The sequence below is a fragment of the Procambarus clarkii genome, chromosome 21, assembly GCF_040958095.1.
Source record: "Procambarus clarkii isolate CNS0578487 chromosome 21, FALCON_Pclarkii_2.0, whole genome shotgun sequence".
Classification (NCBI taxonomy): Eukaryota; Metazoa; Arthropoda; class Malacostraca; order Decapoda; family Cambaridae; genus Procambarus; species Procambarus clarkii.
Genome location: NC_091170.1, coordinates 38034819 through 38043421, shown reverse-complemented (window position 1 = coordinate 38043421; position 8603 = coordinate 38034819).

Below are 8603 nucleotides of genomic sequence, written 5' to 3'. Positions count from 1 at the left end.
TGACAGCAGTGATACAGCAGTGATACAGCAAGATACAGCAGTGATACAGCAGGATACAGCAGGCTAGAGCAGGCTAGAGCAGGCTAGAGCAGGCTAGAGCAGGGTGGTAACCCAAGAGAGCAGGGCAACGTCAGGTAATTGCAGCACAAGAGAGTAAATTGGACCCAAGTTAAGGTGATTGTGCAGTGGTGAGGGACCGAGAGGCACGCCCGCACCTGTCCCCCCCCCTCCCCCCTACGCCCGCACCTGTCCCCCCCTCCCCCCCACGCCCGCACCTGTCCCCCCCTCCCCCCCCACGCCCGCACCTGTCCCCCCCCCTCCCCCCACGCCCGCACCTGTCCCCCCCTCCCCCCCACGCCCGCACCTGTCCCCCCCCTCCCCCCACGCCCGCACCTGTCCCCCCCCTCCCCCCACGCCCGCACCTGTCCCCCCCTCCCCCCACGCCCGCACCTGTCTCCCCCCCACGCCCATCCCACGCCCCTAAGACCCCATTATAACTATGTGGCAATACTGCGCGCCTGCACCCTGGACGGCAGGTGATCCCCCTTGTAGCTGCACCAACCTCCAGTAGGACACACTAGCGGGGGGGACCTGATAGCTGAATGGACAGCGCTCCGGACTCGTAATCCTAGGGTTCGATCCCCGGTGATGGCAGAAACAAAATGGGCAGTGTTTCCTTCACTGCGCTGGGGAAAAAAAGAGAAGGGCCAAGACATGGCATGATCTCAATACAAGATTTCTCAGTAGAATAAAACTGGCCGTTCAAAACGAAGGTCTGCGTCCTATCCTAAAGCCTTATCCTCACATTCCCCTGCAGGTGCCAACCCGTCCTTGACTCGAGTCCATTCCATCCAGTGGTCGACCCCACAGACGCATTCATTATTTTTTACATGCTGTTCATTCACAACGGGAATTTTCGCCAATATAAATTAATTATATATTATATTAGCATATTGCACATATATTAGCATAGGTTAGGTGTTTAGATTCTGTTGGCGATTATTTGTATTTGTAGTACGTGGGTGAAGCATTTACAGTGTTGTGGTTCGAACAAAATTCGTCAGTGAAGCACTTGTTCCGGAAGTGTTCGGACGTCACCCCACCTACAAGGACTAAACGACTACCCATACAACCTCCCCCCCCCCTCCCCCTTATAGGCCCAGATGACTACCCCTCTTGGAGGGACAGACGACTCTCCAACCCCCTTTGGCGGAACAGACGACTACCCCCCCCCCCCCCCGTTTTGGAGGGATAAACGACCCCCCCCCCGTTTTGGAGGGATAAACGACCCCCCCCTCCCTTTTTGGAGAAACAAACAACCGCTGTTCCTCAAGTTCCTCACCTCTTGCCTCTAGCACCTACTTCCTTTCCACCACCACCCACGGTTCGGGTATGGGGTGCATAATAAAGAAATTGAATACAACTTGTATTCAACAACATTGCTTAGGAGCCCCGTTCATCTAAGCCGTGTTAACCTTCAGGCAAAGACGCGTCCTTCACTCGTGTAAACACACAGATGCGTGTTTGTTTATTTTGGTAGAGAGAGGGGGTCGTTAGTGCACCTCTGATGAGGTGGTTGGCCATCAACCACTCAAATGGCGATAGTTAATTAGCCTCGATACAAAGTGCGCCGGTTTGTTTTGTACATGTAGTGCCCCCCCCCCCCCCCCCCACACACACACACACACACACACACACACACACACACACACACACACCTACCTTCCCTGTCTATCCATCCTATCTCCTCCTAGCCTACCTACCTAAACTCCACAATCCACCCTCTCCCTTCCAATTCCTTCTATCCCTTCCCTTCCCTTCCCCCCCCCTCTCTAACTCCATCCATCCATCCCTCCCTCCTACTTTCCTTCCCTCCCTCCCTACATTTCCTTCCTTCCTTCCTTCCCTCCCTACATTTCCTTCCTTCCTTCCTTCCCTCCCTCCCTCCCTACATTTCCTTCCTTCCCTCCCTCCCTCCCTACATTTCCTTCCTTCCTTCCTTCCCTCCCTCCCTCCCTACATTTCCTTCCTTCCTTCCTTCCCTCCCTCCCTCCCTACATTTCCTTCCTTCCTTCCTTCCTTCCTTCCTTCCTTCCCTCCCTCCCTACATTTCCTTCCTTCCTTCCTTCCTTCCTTCCTTCCTTCCTTCCCTCCCTCCCTACATTTCCTTCCTTCCTTCCTTCCTTCCCTCCCTCCCTACATTTCCTTCCTTCCTTCCTTCCCTCCCTCCCTCCCACCTACCCTTCCCTCCCTCCCTCCTTCCAACCCTCCCTCCCTCCCTCCCTCCTTCCAACCCTCCCTCCCTCCCACCCTAACCTACCCTTCCTTCCCTCTCTCCCTCCTACCCTTCCATCTCTCCCTCCCTCCTCTCCCTCCCTCCTCTCCCTCCCTCCTCTCCCTCCCTCCTCTCCCTCCCTCCTCTCCCTCCCTCCTCTCCCTCCCTCCTCTCCCTCCCTCCTCTCCCTCCCTCCTCTCCCTCCCTCCTCTCCCTCCCTCCCTCCTCTCCCTCCCTCCTCTCCCTCCCTCCTCTCCCTCCCTCCTCTCCCTCCCTCCCTCCTCTCCCTCCCTCCTCTCCCTCCCTCCTCTCCCTCCCTCCTCTCCCTCCCTCCTCTCCCTCCCTCCTCTCCCTCCCTCCTATCCCTCCCTCCTACCCTTCCTTACCACCCTCCCTCCCTCTCCCCGTTGAACACAAAATATGTTCGAGTTTTGCATTAATAATTTCGTAAAGGATCCCGAGAAAGGTGAACAATCAAACCTTACTTAGGCTGATTACATTAGGCCTAAGATGGCGAACATTAGGCCTAGGATGGCGAACATTAGGCCTAAGATTGCTTATTTAGGCCTACGACAAGTTGGATTAAGTTGTATATTTACTGTTCGATTTTTTTTAGCTTGCCATTTTAATAGCACAAAACGTATTTTGTTTTAAATAAAAAAGTTAATTTTTGTACGTTCGAAGAATAGTTGCAATAAATACTATTATTTTCGAGGAAGAGATCATCTAAGAATATCTAACACATAGACTGACTGACAGACAGAGACAGAGAGACAGACACAGAGACAGAGAGACAGACAGAGACAGAGACAGACAGAGACAGAGAGACAGACAGAGACAGACAGACAGGCAGGCAGACATCAACCCAGAGAAAAATTACCAACACAGTAAAGGCAGGGTAAAGATAATTAAAGAAGCTATGGCTTACATTGGTAAACCACTGAGAGTGTACATGGCCTCAAGCATCAACAAGCACCACCACCACACTCCAGCGGTGACCAACAGCTTCATAGGACCTGGTTTACTCGTGAACAAGTTCAACTGAACACACAAAACGGCCTGACGGCTGAGTGAACAGCGCTCGGGATTCGTAGTCCTAGGGTACGGGGATCGATCCCAGCGATGACGGAAATAAATGGGCAGTGTTTCCTTCACACTGATGCTCCTCTGAACCTAGCAGTAAATAGGTACCTGGGAGTTTGACAGCTACTACGGGCTGCTTCCTCTGTGTTTATACTCACCTAGTTGTACTTACCTACTTGTGCTTGTGGGGGTTGAGCTCTGGCTCTTTGGTCTCGCCTCTCAACTGTCAATCAACTGATGTACAGGTTCCTGAGCCTACTGGGCTTTATCATATCTACACTTGAAAATGTATGGAGTCAACCTCCACCACATCACTTCCTAAGGAAGTGATGTACTCACTCAGTTGTGTTTGCAGGGGTTGAGCTCTGGCTCTTTGGTCCCGCCTCTCAACTGTCAATCAACAATGTGTGTGTGTGTGTGTGTGTGTGTGTGTGTGTGTGTGTGTGTGTGTGTGTGTGTGTGTGTGTGTGTGTGTGTGTGTGTGTGTGTGTGTGTGTGTGTGTGAGTGCGCGCGCGCGCATGCGGGAAAAATAATAAAAAGTCAAAAGTTGATTGGTTGAGAGGCGGGCCGAAAGAGCCAAAGTTCAACCCCCGCAAGGACAACTAGGTGACTAAAACTAGGTGAACACACACACACACACACACACACACACCATCATCCCTCCGTTCAGCTCAAGCAAACATCTTACTAAGCTTTCCTTTATCTGGTAATTTTCCGACTTAAAACACCACTCCTACCCACGCTATTTTCATCCCCCCTACTCTATATATCCTTCAATCACTACACGTGCTTATCACACTTCCTTGCCCCTTCTCCAAACTCTCTCTTTCCCCTTCTCCCATCGCCTCTCTCACAGCCTGACCTAAGAGTCAACACAAACACCACTCCAAGCAGGACTGTGTCCACACACGCGCGCGCACACACACACACACACACACACACACACACACACACACACACACACACACACACACACACACACACACACACACACACACACACATGTAGATATGATAGAGCCCAATAGGCTCAGGAATCTGTACACCTGTTGATTGACGGTTGAGAGGCGGGACCAAAGAGCCAGAGCTCAACCCCCGCAAACACAACTAGGTGAGTACACCCACACACGCACACACTTTCACTTCAGTTTCATCAACATATTATTTAAAATATTCTTTTCTTACAACTCAGTTTCATTTTCAACCGGTCTACACAGCTCTCACATAGCTCTCTTTCACTCTCTACAAAATAACTATCATCAACTAGGATAAGAAGGATTTGAATTAATGAGAAAACAGTGTCTGTCCGTCTCGGGATCCAGGGATAGTGGCTCGATTCCAATGTACGACCATGGCATTTATGGATAGAGGGTTCGATCCCATTTTACGAACCTATACATTGTCTCAACTATATTATCTGCATATCAAATTCGACACATTGAAATTAATCATACTAGACCTATAAGATTAGGCCTACAACACTATATTTACAAAACTTCACACAATTTTGTTTATAAATTTTGCCCCGAGGGGCGAGTTTATTGGGCAGCGCCACTCATCTTGTGAGTGGACACACCGCCATAGCAGCATGTACAACACTTCCCAATAGGAAGAAAACCCGCTACACTTTGACCCCCTGTCTCATTGCCTCCCCCCCCTTCTCAAACACACTTTCCTCGACCTCCGGGGAGCCGGTGGCTGAGCGGACAGAACACTGGACACGTGATCCTGTGGTCCCGGGTTCGATCCCGGGCGCCTGCGAGAAACAATGGGCAGAGTTTCTTTCACTCTGATGCCCCTGTTACCTAGCAGTAAATAGGTACCTGCGAGTTAGTCAGCCTGTCACGGGCTGCTTCCTGGGGGTGGAGGCCTGGTCGAGGACCGGGCCGCGGGGACACTAAAGCCCCGAAATCATCTCAAGATAACCTCCCTTACGTTGCCCCTTTCCTTCATACACGTATCGGACAAGCAGAGTGACCTCACACAGCCTTGGAGCGGTCAACAATAGTGTCAGAACAGCCGCCATTATCCTACGACAGAGGGACGAGTGTATTAAGCTACGACTTGACTGCTCTGCATTCCCGCCTTTCATTCTACGCGCATTCAGTTTCGTTCATTCTCCTTCACACACCTGCACGAAGGCGAAAAGCTGGTAGAGTGGGTTTTAGAGCGGGTGTTGTCCCTCGAGCGGGACAGTGTGCTCGCTTGCTCAGGTGTTTACCAGATATTAGGGACTTGGAGCGTTGCCTGATTGCACCGAACCACACACACACACACACCTAATTGTTTGTGTGTGTGTGTGTGTGTGTGTGTGTGTGTGTGTGTGTGTGTGTGTGCGTGCGTGCGTGCGTGCGTGCGAGTGAGTGAGTGAGTGAGTGAGTGAGTGAGTGAGTGAGTGAGTGAGTGAGTGAGTGAGTGAGTGAGTGAGTGAGTGAGTGTGAGTACAGTCACAGGAACGTTAGAAAGAATGTTTTTCAGTCCCTGAGATGTTAACATTAAGCAGTGATGTGGTGGAGGCTGACTCCATACACAGTTTCAAATGTAGATATGATAATGGTTAAAAGGTTCAGAAACCTGTACATCAGTTGATTGACAGATGAGAGGCGAGATCATAGAGCTGTAGCTCAACCCCCCCCCCCCCCCCAAGCACACCGAGTCGAGTCCAACTAGGCGAGTACACATGTTTTCATGTTTTGTTTACTAATTATTATTATTATTAATACTTGTAAGAGAGGGGAGATTCTATTCAGTATTTCATCTGGGAATTATGTATTGTGGGGCTTGGTTTACTGGCCCGACTACTGCATCAGGTCACCGTGACGCGACCTCTCCTGGTTAGGTTGGTGGGGGGTATAGGTCCTGTCCAGTACTCCTAGCCACACGACGCTTCCACTACACCCACCCACAGGACGCTTCCTCTACACCCACCCACAGGACGCTTCCACTACACCCACCCACAGGACGCTTCCTCTACACCCACCCACAGGACGCTTCCACCACACCCACCCACAGGACGCTTCCTCTACACCCACCCACAGGACGCTTCCTCTACACCCTCCCACAGGACGCTTCCTCTACACCCACCCACAGGACGCTTCCTCTACACCCACCCACAGGACGCTTCCTCTACACCCACCCACAGGACGCTTCCAGGCTACTCTCACAAAGCCACCAGACGGAGCTCACCACCGGTCAGACCAACACTGAAGCCAAGACCATACAAGTAACAAAAGACGATTATAACAACAATTCCAGAGAGCTGTTGTTGACGCAACAAAACATACGACTAACGCAGCCCGGAAGGGTCACTGACTGAGGTACATCACCAACGCAAGGGGCAGGTTGTTTTCCCCTCGTTATCAAGTGCTAGGGGGGGAGCGGACCTGTGGGAGATGGGGGGAGGACAACTTAATTACTGCTACTGGTGTACACTCAAGGTCCGAGTGTAGTACCCTGGCATTCCTTCCCTCTAGGACAGCAAATACTAGAGGGAAGGAATGCTCTTGTGGTGGCTAGTGGAGGCATTCTCTCCGTGTTTACCGACGGGACGCCGCCACCGCTGCTGCTGCCGCAAGGCGCTCCACCGCGGTCTTGTCGCCATTAAGAACGTCAATTCCAAAGTGTCAAAAAGTGTACCGAAATGTGGTGAAGGAGCCAAGTCACGTCCTAGGGTACTCGGTCGCCAGCTGGGTGTTGGTGTTGTGCTCCTCTGTGTCGCAGCTTACAACAACCTCAACAATAAACTTACATATTAATAACGCGATAGCGGCACTGCCCACTGCTCAACCCTCGCACCTAAAACTTAATCGCCATCTAAACTTAAGCACTAACTAATGTTTACGTCCCGCGGTGCCACCACGACAACCGTGGCGGCTACACGACGACGACGACGACTGGTACGACACAAGGTGTATGACACGACCACTTCCTGCAGTCTGCGGGGGCGGGCAAGCGAAAAACAGGAGTTTATGGTGGGCAGCGGCGCTCAATCTTCGCCAGGCGCTGTGTAGGGTGGCAGGTGCGAGGTGTTTTCTCAAGGTGTGTCTGTGTGTGCGGGTGACTAATCTCCCGCGTGTCCCTCCGCCCATAATGCCTGAGGCAGCGAGCTTTTCTCCAAGAATAGGGAACAGAGCAATAACTTTCCCTCCCAGCGCCAGGCGTAGGCTGGCAGAGTTATAAGGCGGGGTACACACGGCACTGGAGGGTGTCCAACACTGGCACTGGCACTGAGGGCCAGGTGGAACACTGACACTGAGGGCCAGGTGGAACTCACACTGGCACTGAGGGCCAGGTGGAACACACACACACTGGCACTGAGGGCCAGGTGGAACAACCACACACTGGCACTGAGGGCCAGGTGGAACACACACACACACACTGGCACTTAAGGCCAGGTGGAACACACACACACACTGGCACTTAAGGCCAGGTGGAACACACACACACACTGGCACTTAAGGCCAGGTGGAACACACACACACACTGGCACTGAGGGCCAGGTGGAACACACACACACACTGGCACTGAGGGCCAGGTGGAACACACACACACACTGGCACTGAGGGGCAGGTGGAACACACCCTATCCCTGAACACCAGGTAAACTCTCTTAACTCTACACGCTTGACTGAAAACCCTTACATCAACCCCCTGGGAGGAGGGGGAGGGTTTAATATGCAAAAAGACCCCCACTTTCCCTCTAAATCCTACACTTCAAAGCGATCTTCAAAATTTAATTATTGCACCGAAGGTTTGTGGGCTTCTCTCTCTCTCTCTCTCTCTCCTCCGGGCCCAAAGATTGCCATCTATTTAAACCATATAATAAACCTCGATGCATTGTTTGAGCAAAAACCCGAAATAAAACAACCGGGTCTCACAAGCAATTCAAGATTGGGCGTGGGGTCCGGGGGCAGGGGGGGAAGGGGGAGGAGGGGGGTTAAAGGGACGGGTTAAGGGGGGAGAGAGAGAGGGGGGGGGGGAAAGGTTCTGTCAAACTCGGGTTAATGAACGACCCGTGTTTGTGCTCTGGAGATAAAGCAAAAATAATGAGCTGATGTACTGGTCAAAAATACCCCCAGGGTCGTTATAACGGAGAGGTGCGAGGGAACACAGAGCGTGGCTGTTGGGTCGTATTTACGACTCGAAGGGGGGCGGGGGGAGGGGAGGGGGACCTCGTGTTTCCGGTTTTTCCCCGCGGACGACTGTCAGGGGGGGAGGAGGGGGACGGATGGTTAGAGTCCCCCCTT